The following is a 10,819-nucleotide window of genomic DNA, read 5'->3' as shown; positions in this document are numbered from 1 at the left end:
TTAAGCCAGCTAATACTGTATCCATAACCCGTTGAAAAGTCGCAGGTGCCGAGCAAAGACCAAAGGGCATGACCTTGAACTGGAACAGGCCGTCTGGTGCTTAAAGGCAGTCTTTTCTCGGTTTCTCTCGTCGACTTCTATTTGCCAGTAACCGGTCTTGAGGTCCATCGACGAAAACTACTTTGCGTTGTGTAATCGATCCAGGGCGTCGTCTATCCGGGGAAGGGGATACTAGTCCTTCTTCGTGAATTTGTTCCGGCGACAATAATCAACGCAAAAACGTAGAGTACCGTCCTTCTTCTTCACTAGCACCACGGGGGATGCCCACGGGCTCCTCGACGGCTGGATGATGTCTTCGCGTAGCATTTCGTCAACCTGTTTCTTAACGGCCTCCCGTTCTCGCGTCGAAACTAGGTATGGGCTCTGACGGAGTGGTCTGGCATTTTCCTCGGTAATGACATGTTTTGCGAGAGGGATCTGCCGAATTCTTGACGACGACTAAAAGCAGTCCTTGTATGCAAGAGCAGGGATTTGAGCTGTGCTTGCTTATGATTGGGGAGGCTGGGATTGACGTCGAAAACTGGTTGAGGATCTCGGTTCGTCGGAGTAGGCTCGGAAGAATCGGTGAACGCGAAAGCACTGGTGGCTTGCACAATTTCTTCGATGTAAGCAACCGTGATGCCTTTGTTCACGCGCTTGTACTCGTTGCTGAAATTCGTGAGCATCACTGTTGCTTTTCTTCTCCGCAGCTCGGCTATTCCTCTTGTGACACAAATCTCGCGGTTGATCAACCGGTGTTGGTCGCCTTCAACGACGCCTTGCTTGACGTCTTCACGAACAATGTCGCTGATCGAGTCCACTCGAGGCAACGATTCCGGAAACATCTTACGCAACTCTTCACGCACGACCGCTCAGACGGTCTCGCGCAGGTCGTCGGTGCTGAGGGCTTGAACTTCGGCGTAGTCGGTTATTGCTGAGCGGCGGTTGTACTGCCTTGTCCGCATCTCAAGCGCCTTTTCTATTGTTGTGGCTTCTGTAAGGCATTCGTTGACACTCCTGGGCGGGTTGCGAACAAGCCCCGCAAACAGCTCTTGCTTGACTCCTCGCATTAGGAACCCGAGCTCCTTTTCCTCAGACGTGGCAGGGCCGGCGTGACGGAACAGGCTGACGAGAACGGATAACTGGGCTAGTTTGTGGGAACTCATGTTAAGGCAGGTAGCGCAAAGAGACACGGACACAAGCGAAGAATAAGTGCACAGGACAAGCGCCAACTTCAAACTAAAGTTTATTTCCTGAATCCTCGCCTATTTATCTTATATCACACCACCACATAGTCACCAAGGAGAGAACAACTGATACTGCTGCGAATGTCATGACGCCGGCTCACCTTGATCATCTCTTATACCTAAAATGATAACAATACTAAAACGCGCAAAACCGCGCAGTCAAACACTGATAACTCGAAAACATCACAATAAGAACACGCATGCTCAGAATAGAATGTTCTTATTACGCGGCAAGGGTAGCAGCCAGGTTGGCCGAAAGAAAAGCTATCTCACATGGGAGTAGGCTCAGTGAAGCCTGGCTAACACATACAGAATCGCTCTTGAAAATTAAAAACGCTTCTACAATCTCTCTAGACAGCTTGTTCCGGTTCCGGTACATCACCGCCGTGTCAGACAAAAGTGGTTCACACCCGCACTGCCGACAGTGCATCGCGAGATGCGAGTATGGCGAACCTTTTAGAGAGCTGAAATGTTCTCTGAGCCTGATGTTCAAACATCTGCCCGTCTGGCCTATATATTTACGCCCGCACGTAAAAGGAATGCAATACACAACGTTAAGAGTGCACGAAACGAACCGCATACCGTGCCTAACGGTACAGATCGCCGTTCTGTGATCTTCCTTGCTGCACATGCGCCTCTGCAGCTTTGGACAAATGGCTCCTACCTTGTTTTTTGCCGTGAAAACAATGTCAACGTCATGACGTGAAGCCACCTTTTTGACGCGATGAGAAAACCCGTGGATGTACGGTATAACCGCGAAACTGTTCCTCTCTACCGTTTGACCCTTTGACGTACTCTGTGCTCCCGTTTTTACTGTCCTTAAACATTTGAAGGCGGCCGCGGCAATAATAGACTCTGGGTACCCAGCCTTCTGAAGCCTTTTCACCTGTCCATTCATGCTTTCTGTCATCAAATGCTCGCAAGATTTCTTTAGAGCTGAGTGAATGCAAGAGAGAACGATACCTTGCTTAACCAACTTCGAATGAGAAGAATTGTAGCTCAGCAGGGCTTTTTCAGACCGAGGCATGTATTGCCAGCATACATGCGAGCCTCCCAGCGTAATCCGCAAGTCGAGAAACTGTATAACATTGTCTTTGGGTGTTTCAAACGAAAAACACAAACCTTGGCCGTGCTCTTCAAAAACCTTTAGTACCTCAGCTATCTTGAGGCCGAAATCTTGCGTTTGAGCAAAAATCAAGTAGTCATCGACATACCTCACAATTTTTTGTGTCACACTACCAAGACGGCTGTCGATGCCTCTGTCCACCTTGGCCAAAAAAATGTGACTCAAGATAGGCGCTACTCGAGACCCTATACACACGCCTGATCGCTGCGCGTATACACCTCCTTCCCATGAGATCAAGGTGGAGCGGAGGTAGACAGTTAGCAATTCTAAAAAACCTTCGGCCGAAACACCGCACCTGGACATGAAGGCGACCTCGTCATTATCAGTACATATACAATCTCTTACACTCAACATGAGGGCGTCCTGGGGCATGGATAGTACATGTTCTCGACATCGATGCTGAAAGCGCCGCAACCCACCGGATTGTCTTTGTCCAAAAATCTACAACAGACGCGGAACATGGAATATAGAACGGATCGTTCACATGCAAAGACCCTAAATGTTTCTGAAGAACCCCGAGACCAACACCAACCAGGTGTTCCTTTCCGAGACTATTGACCTAAACGGAATTTCCGGCTTGTGGGACTTAGCCGTAAAAAACACTTCCATCAACAAGCGTTTGCTTTGTTTAACACCAGCAGCTAATTTGTCAAGCGACAATTTCTTGAGCAGTTCCACAGCACGAGCTCTCACCTTGGTTGGCTCGTCACGCACCTTGTGGAAGTTTCTGTGCACGGCTGCCGCTCCCTTTTCTAGGAAGGTACCCTCCTCCATGACGACGAAGAAACCCTCCTTGTCTGAAACGACGGCAGTGAGGCCAGACGCATTCAGGAAGTGCACTAAGGCACCAGTGCCCTTGGTACGCGATGACTGCAGCCCGAACCTTGAAACCACATTCACACACTCCGCGATGCACGCCCCTTTTGACTCCTCAGGCACCTGAGCCGCAACGTTCCGTGATAAGGACAACAAGTCTACTGGAGGAAGGCGTGAGGGTAAGCAGAACTTGGGCCCGGAGCGCAGCAACTTTTCTTTGTCCGGTGGAATGGATTGGTCACTCAGGTTCAAGTAGGTCCCCCGCGTCTCACCAGGCTTCTTCTTCGGAGGCAGACCCCGCCGCACATGGCACCACAACCACTCAGCAGATTGATAAGCCACCGTAAGCCAACTTTCATAATTCTTCTGCGACCTCCAATCCTGGCCGTCTTGTTTGCAGGCAACACGTAGGCAATCCTTGAAGAAACGAACTTGGTGCCATAGCTCTGCCCTCAAAAGTAGGCAGAATCTTTTCGAGTGGCCTGCGGAAGGACGCAACACACCACACAGGGCTTCAACTTCCGGCAAACATAACGCCGCCTTCGCGTACCACGATGTCGTTCTTGCTCGGCAAATGTAGATTGCGATGAGTGACGAAAGAGTGGCGGGATTCGAGAAAATAGCATTTGAACATAAAAAAGAGCCCTGTGTACAAGAAATGATGCTTACGAGAACGGATAACTGGGCTAGTTTGTGGGAACTCATGTTAAGGCAGGTAGCGCAAAGAGACACGGACACAGTTCTGCTTACAAGTTCTGCTTACCCTCACGCCTTCCTCCAGTAGACTTGTTGTCCTTATCACGGAACGTTGCGGCTCAGGTGCCTGAGGAGTCAAAAGGGGCGTGCATCGCGGAGTGTGTGAATGTGGTTTCAAGGTTCGGGCTGCAGTCATCGCGTACCAAGGGCACTGGTGCCTTAGTGCACTTCCTGAATGCGTCTGGCCTCACTGCCGTCGTTTCAGACAAGGAGGGTTTCTTCGTCGTCATGGAGGAGGGTACCTTCCTAGAAAAGGGAGCGGCAGCCGTGCACAGAAACTTCCACAAGGTGCGTGACGAGCCAACCAAGGTGAGAGCTCGTGCTGTGGAACTGCTCAAGAAATTGTCGCTTGACAAATTAGCTGCTGGTGTTAAACAAAGCAAACGCTTGTTGATGGAAGTGTTTTTTACGGCTAAGTCCCACAAGCCGGAAATTCCGTTTAGGTCAATAGTCTCGGAAAGGAACACCTGGTTGGTGTTGGTCTCGGGGTTTCTTCAGAAACATTTAGGGTCTTTGCATGTGAACGATCCGTTCTATATTCCATGTTCCGCGTCTGTTGTAGATTTTTTGGACAAAGACAATCCGGTGGGTTGCGGCGCTTTCAGCATCGATGTCGAGAACATGTACTATTCCATGCCCCAGGACGCCCTCATGTTGAGTGTAAGAGATTGTATATGTACTGATAATGACGAGGTCGCCTTCATGTCCAGGTGCGGTGTTTCGGCCGAAGGTTTTTTAGAATTGCTAACTGTCTACCTCCGCTCCACCTTGATCTCATGGGAAGGAGGTGTATACGCGCAGCGATCAGGCGTGTGTATAGGGTCTCGAGTAGCCCCTATCTTGAGTCACATTTTTTTTTTGGCCAAGGTGGACAGAGGCATCGACAGCCGTCTTGGTAGTGTGACACAAAAAATTGTGAGGTATGTCGATGACTACTTGATTTTTGCTCAAACGCAAGATTTCGGCCTCAAGATAGCTGAGGTACTAAAGGTTTTTGAAGAGCACGGCCAAGGTTTGTGTTTTTCGTTTGAAACACCCAAAGACAATGTTATACAGTTTCTCGACTTGCGGATTACGCTGGGAGGCTCGCATGTATGCTGGCAATACATGCCTCGGTCTGAAAAAGCCCTGCTGAGCTACAATTCTTCTCATTCGAAGTTGGTTAAGCAAGGTATCGTTCTCTCTTGCATTCACTCAGCTCTAAAGAAATCTTGCGAGCATTTGATGACAGAAAGCATGAATGGACAGGTGAAAAGGCTTCAGAAGGCTGGGTACCCAGAGTCTATTATTGCCGCGGCCGCCTTCAAATGTTTAAGGACAGTAAAAACGGGAGCACAGAGTACGTCAAAGGGTCAAACGGTAGAGAGGAACAGTTTCGCGGTTATACCGTACATCCACGGGTTTTCTCATCGCGTCAAAAAGGTGGCTTCACGTCATGACGTTGACATTGTTTTCACGGCAAAAAACAAGGTAGGAGCCATTTGTCCAAAGCTGCAGAGGCGCATGTGCAGCAAGGAAGATCACAGAACGGCGATCTGTACCGTTAGGCACGGTATGCGGTTCGTTTCGTGCACTCTTAACGTTGTGTATTGCATTCCTTTTACGTGCGGGCGTAAATATATAGGCCAGACGGGCAGATGTTTGAACATCAGGCTCAGAGAACATTTCAGCTCTCTAAAAGGTTCGCCATACTCGCATCTCGCGATGCACTGTCGGCAGTGCGGGTGTGAACCACTTTTGTCTGACACGGCGGTGATGTACCGGAACCGGAACAAGCTGTCTAGAGAGATTGTAGAAGCGTTTTTTAATTTTCAAGAGCGATTCTGTATGTGTTAGCCAGGCTTCACTGAGCCTACTCCCATGTGAGATAGCTTTTCTTTCGGCCAACCTGGCTGCTACCCTTGCCGCGTAATAAGAACATTCTATTCTGAGCATGCGTGTTCTTATTGTGATGTTTTCGAGTTATCAGTGTTTGACTGCGCGGTTTTGCGCGTTTTAGTATTGTTATCATTTTAGGTATAAGAGATGATCAAGGTGAGCCGGCGTCATGACATTCGCAGCAGTATCAGTTGTTCTCTCCTTGGTGACTATGTGGTGGTGTGATATAAGATAAATAGGCGAGGATTCAGGAAATAAACTTTAGTTTGAAGTTGGCGCTTGTCCTGTGCACTTATTCTTCGCTTGTGTCCGTGTCTCTTTGCGCTACCTGCCTTAACATGGGAACAGGCTGGTTAGTTCTTCTGTGTATATTCCGACGTTCTCGTTTGGGATCTGTACAAGCCTTGCCAACACGGTTTCGGCCCTTTCCTTACGCACGACACTTGCGAAGGTTCCAAGGAAAGCGCCGCGAAATAGGTCCCAGGTAGAGGTGTGCGAATATTAGAAAGTTTCGAATATTCGTCGATTATTACATTTGGAGTATTCGTATTCGATTCGGAAACCGTGTATTCGAGAAGTTTCCAATATGCGAAGTAACTCGAATATTCGATATTTTTCGAATATTCAGCCGTATATATTACTGAAAAAAAATTCAACTTTCCACCCTTACGGTAAGTGGTTGACCGGTGGTTAGTACGACTTCGGCGCGATGATGCCTACACGGATAAGCATCAGAAATACACGGGGCGCAAGGACGGCTACCGGCGAACGCCGCGCCGCGGCACTTCTCCGCGATTAACCTATCGACGACAAGCACCTTAAGGAAAAATGAACTGCCTGCTCGGCAGTACGTGCGGCTTAGCACTGTTGCCGCTGGTGTAGGTGTACCGCACACTTTTAAGGTGACAACACAAGCACGCCATTCGCTGCCGCACCCTTGCGCGGGACCGCTTCAATTAAGTGCGTGTCGCTTGCAGAGATGAAAGCAGCTCGCCATCGCCGCATTGGCTTGACAACGTACTCGCAGCACTTTTGCTTGGTCCGACGCTTTCCGAGTGTGGAGAAATCTCGCTGCGCACGGGCAAACGCACGCGTACGTTACGGCGAGCGTCCCGACGTTTAACTGAGTGAGCGTAGCAGCTGGCGCGCTGCACACAACTAACTTGGGACGCTCGGCTCTATGCTGCAGAGGTACCGCGTTCGATATGTAGCTGCGGCGGTTTTCGCTAAGGGATCGCCGTACAAATGTACGCGCAAGCATCGACGAAAGCCGCACAGTCGTCCGTCCGCTGTGCCGCGATGTCAGCCAGTATACTTTCATATATAGTTCTGAAATGGCTCAATGGTAGCGCCAGTAGTAGACACTTTTGGTAACCTTTACTGTGGCCGCCGTGGCGTCATCACATATATTTCTTTTTTTGCTAGCTGCGGCGCACGTCAGGCGAAGAATATACCGCGTAGTTACGCTGCGTTCCCTACAGCGCGCCTTTAGAATCCATCGAACGCACATCACACCCGGGCGTATCGTTCCTGAGATCTCGCGAACCTCGCTGTTTCGTCAGCGTCGGTTTCCTGCCGGCAGCAACGAGTGCACGAAGGCGGTCCTCGAAGTGGCGGAATAACGCGCTCGCCGCCGACACCGCATATTGAACAGTAGTTGCGGCTCCGTCATCTCCGACAAAAATGCGTATTTGGGGCGTCTTTTTGCCACCCAACAATATCGCCTATCTCGCGGGCTTTCATTGCGTTGTCGTCGCGCGCCCGGTACTTCCCGATCACGAACGACGTGCGGGTATCAGCACGACATAGCGTTCGTGATAGGAAAGTACCGAGCGCACAGTTTTCGTGAAGCGAAACGCGAGCAACCCAGATGATGATCGTTGTGTGGCAGAAAGATGCCGCCGATACTCCCGTTTGTCTTAGAGTGTCGACCAGTGATAACAGGGGCGAAAATATACATTAAAAAAAAGTGCCAAAACTCCCAAAGCCCCGATATGATGATGATAGTGGGGGAATTCTGATCAGTTGTGACTACCTGGGGTTCTTTAATGGGCATTGTTACATTTGACACCTTCTGCCATGGCAGGAATCATGGCAGGAATCAAACCAGCGCCCTCGTACTCACTACTATGACTCCACAGCCGCTAAGCCACCAAGGCGGGTGCAGACGCTTTTAAATGCGAAGCATTTCCTAGCGAACTTCTGCGAGTTTGAGCGTATCTTTGTGCTCTCCCGTATTACGAACATAAATGACAGGTCATAACATGAAAATCATGACATGCATGTCATGAATAGCATGATTTACATTCCACGGCCTTGGGCCTCTTGCGGCCATCCCGTTAATTTCATATATACCAAAACTGGTATGACGTGACAAGAGTTCATGGCGAACATAATGACAGGTCCCAACGTGCAAATCATGACACGCATGTCATGTGCGGCATGATTTATATGACATGGACTCGGGGCACTCGCGGCCGTTTAAATGAATGGATATATACGAAAACTGGTATGACGAGACATTTCGACATGACGAACATAACTGACACGTGGTAACATGAAAATCATGACACGCGTGTCATGCACATCATGATTTACATGCCACGCTCATGACGCACTCGCGGCCGTTTCGCTAGGTTGATATACACCAAAATTGGTATTGCGCGATGTGACTGTATGAAGAACATGAATAACAGGTGGTAACATGAAAACCATGACATGCATGTCATGTATGTCATGATTTACATGCCACGCTCCTGGTGCACTCGCGGCCGTTTCGCGGGCTTGATATACACGAAAATTGGTATTGCACGACGCGACTGTATGACGAACGTAATTTAGAGGTGGTAACATGAAAACCATGACATGCATGTCATGTATGTCACGATTTACATGCCACGCTCATGGTGCACTCGCGGCCGTTTCGCGGGCTTGATATACACCAAAATTGGTATTGCACGACGCGACTGTATGATGAACGTAATTTAGAGGTGGTAACATGAAAACCATGACATGCATGTCATGTATGTCACGATTTACATGCCACGCTCATGGTGCACTCGCGGCCGTTTCGCGGGCTTGATATACACCAAAATTGGTATTGCACGACGCGACTGTATGACGAACGTAATTTAGAGGTGGTAACATGAAAACCATGACATGCATGTCATGTATGTGTCATGAGTAAAGGGGCACGGGGCGCGTGCCGGACAGCGCAATGCGTCGATGGTGTGCGGGGAATGGAAAAGTACCCGATGGTGTGCAACCCCGCCACGTCGACGCAAGCCATTGGCCGGCGAAAGGCGCGTGCCACGCGACCCGCACTGAAGTGCGGAACCCCAGAGGAACGAGCAGGCATTGTTCGGTGGAGTTGTCGAGGAGCAAGGTGGTGCAGGCCAGTGTCGCACACGCGACGAGAGCAGCAGGACTGAGTTCTGGAGGCAGCGTTGTGCATGCCCCGGGAGGGTGGCCGTCGACCTCGGGGTCTACCGAGCGAGGCGTCCCGGGCTTGCGGCAGCCTCATCACGCAGTTCTCGTGGCACCTGCGGCACTACCAAAGCTCGGCAAGATGACGGCGACCCACTGACAATCACTGGAGAGCCACGTCGACAGTTCGAGCAAGTGGTACTGAGGAGAGGCCGACAGTAGGTGTAGCCGGGAAAGACCGGTGTTCTCGACAAAGGGCCGGAGGATCGGCGATGAGAGCGACGAGCGAGGCGGCGGATCGACGACGACGACTCTGACGCGTCGACAGGAGCTGCGACGACAGGGCTGGGCGTCGATCTTCGCACCGAATCGAGGCGACGGGCAACATGAACCGTAAGAACGTTCGATTCGCGTAGCGAGACTGAGGCGCCATAGTGGCCAGACTTTGGAGTCCGGAGGAGTTAAGCATAGCTTGTAGGCTTTGCGCTTTTTCTTGTTAGTGATTGCGTGCTACAGCGTCACCTTTTCTAATGCTATTTTTTATGTAAATGTTTTGGTGTGAGAATTGTTGTTTGCCGTGTCGTGTGATAAAAATTTGTGTGCAGTGACGCAACGGTCTCCCGCCTGTCTCTCTCTCCCGATTCCATTCCGCTTTGCAAGCGCTCCCGAGATACGTGACATAATAAGTGGCGAGCCTGTGCCAGGATTTTTCCAGCGTTTGGGCCCAGTCACGTATCGTCGGGGGTTGCAAGGATGGATTGGGAGAAATTGGCGGCCGTGGCCAGAGACGGCGAAATGGATAAGGAGGAGACGATGAGGTTTTTCGAGAACGCTCAGAAAGAGCGCGAAAGGGAGTACGAGCGTGAGAAGGAGCGCGCGCAGAAAGAGCATGAACGCGAGAAGGAGATCTTAGAACTGAAGTTGAAGTTAGCAGAGATGAACGCTTGTCCGCGCAGCGACCCTAGTAGCGCGAGTACCCCCGCGACGGCGTTGGACAACTCGAGTACTCCCAGGCCTAGACAAATTTGCCCGCGTAAGCTGATGGCGCCCTTCGACGAGCGAAGGGACGACCTCGATGCATACTTGCATCGATTCGAGAGAATCGCAGTATGGCAGGGCTGGGAGAAAAGTGAGTGGGCAAACGCCTTGAGTCTTTGTATAGTGGGAGAGGCGTTGAGTGTGTTTGGACGCATGCCAGCACACGAGTCTCTGGACTACGACATTGTAAAAAAGACTTTATTGGAGAGGTTCTTCCGGGAAAAGTTCCGAACATGTAGGCCCGAGGATTCAGAAAGTGGCAAGCAGTTCGCGTGTCGGCTAGCTAACTATTTTGATCGCTGGATAGAGCAGTCCGAGACAGAAAAGACATATGAAGGGGTCCGCGACAGAATGGTTGCTGAGAAATTCCTCAACAGGTGCAGCAAAAACTTAGCAGTATTTTTGAAAGAGAGGAAGCTAAGCACAGTAGAGGAGATGGCAAAGCAGGCGGATCAGTTCGTGGAGGCTCAGGGCCTAAGGAACTTAGAAAAAG

Source organism: Rhipicephalus sanguineus, chromosome 2, assembly GCF_013339695.2.
Source record: "Rhipicephalus sanguineus isolate Rsan-2018 chromosome 2, BIME_Rsan_1.4, whole genome shotgun sequence".
Lineage (NCBI taxonomy): Eukaryota > Metazoa > Arthropoda > Arachnida > Ixodida > Ixodidae > Rhipicephalus > Rhipicephalus sanguineus.
This window is presented reverse-complemented; position numbering follows the sequence as displayed.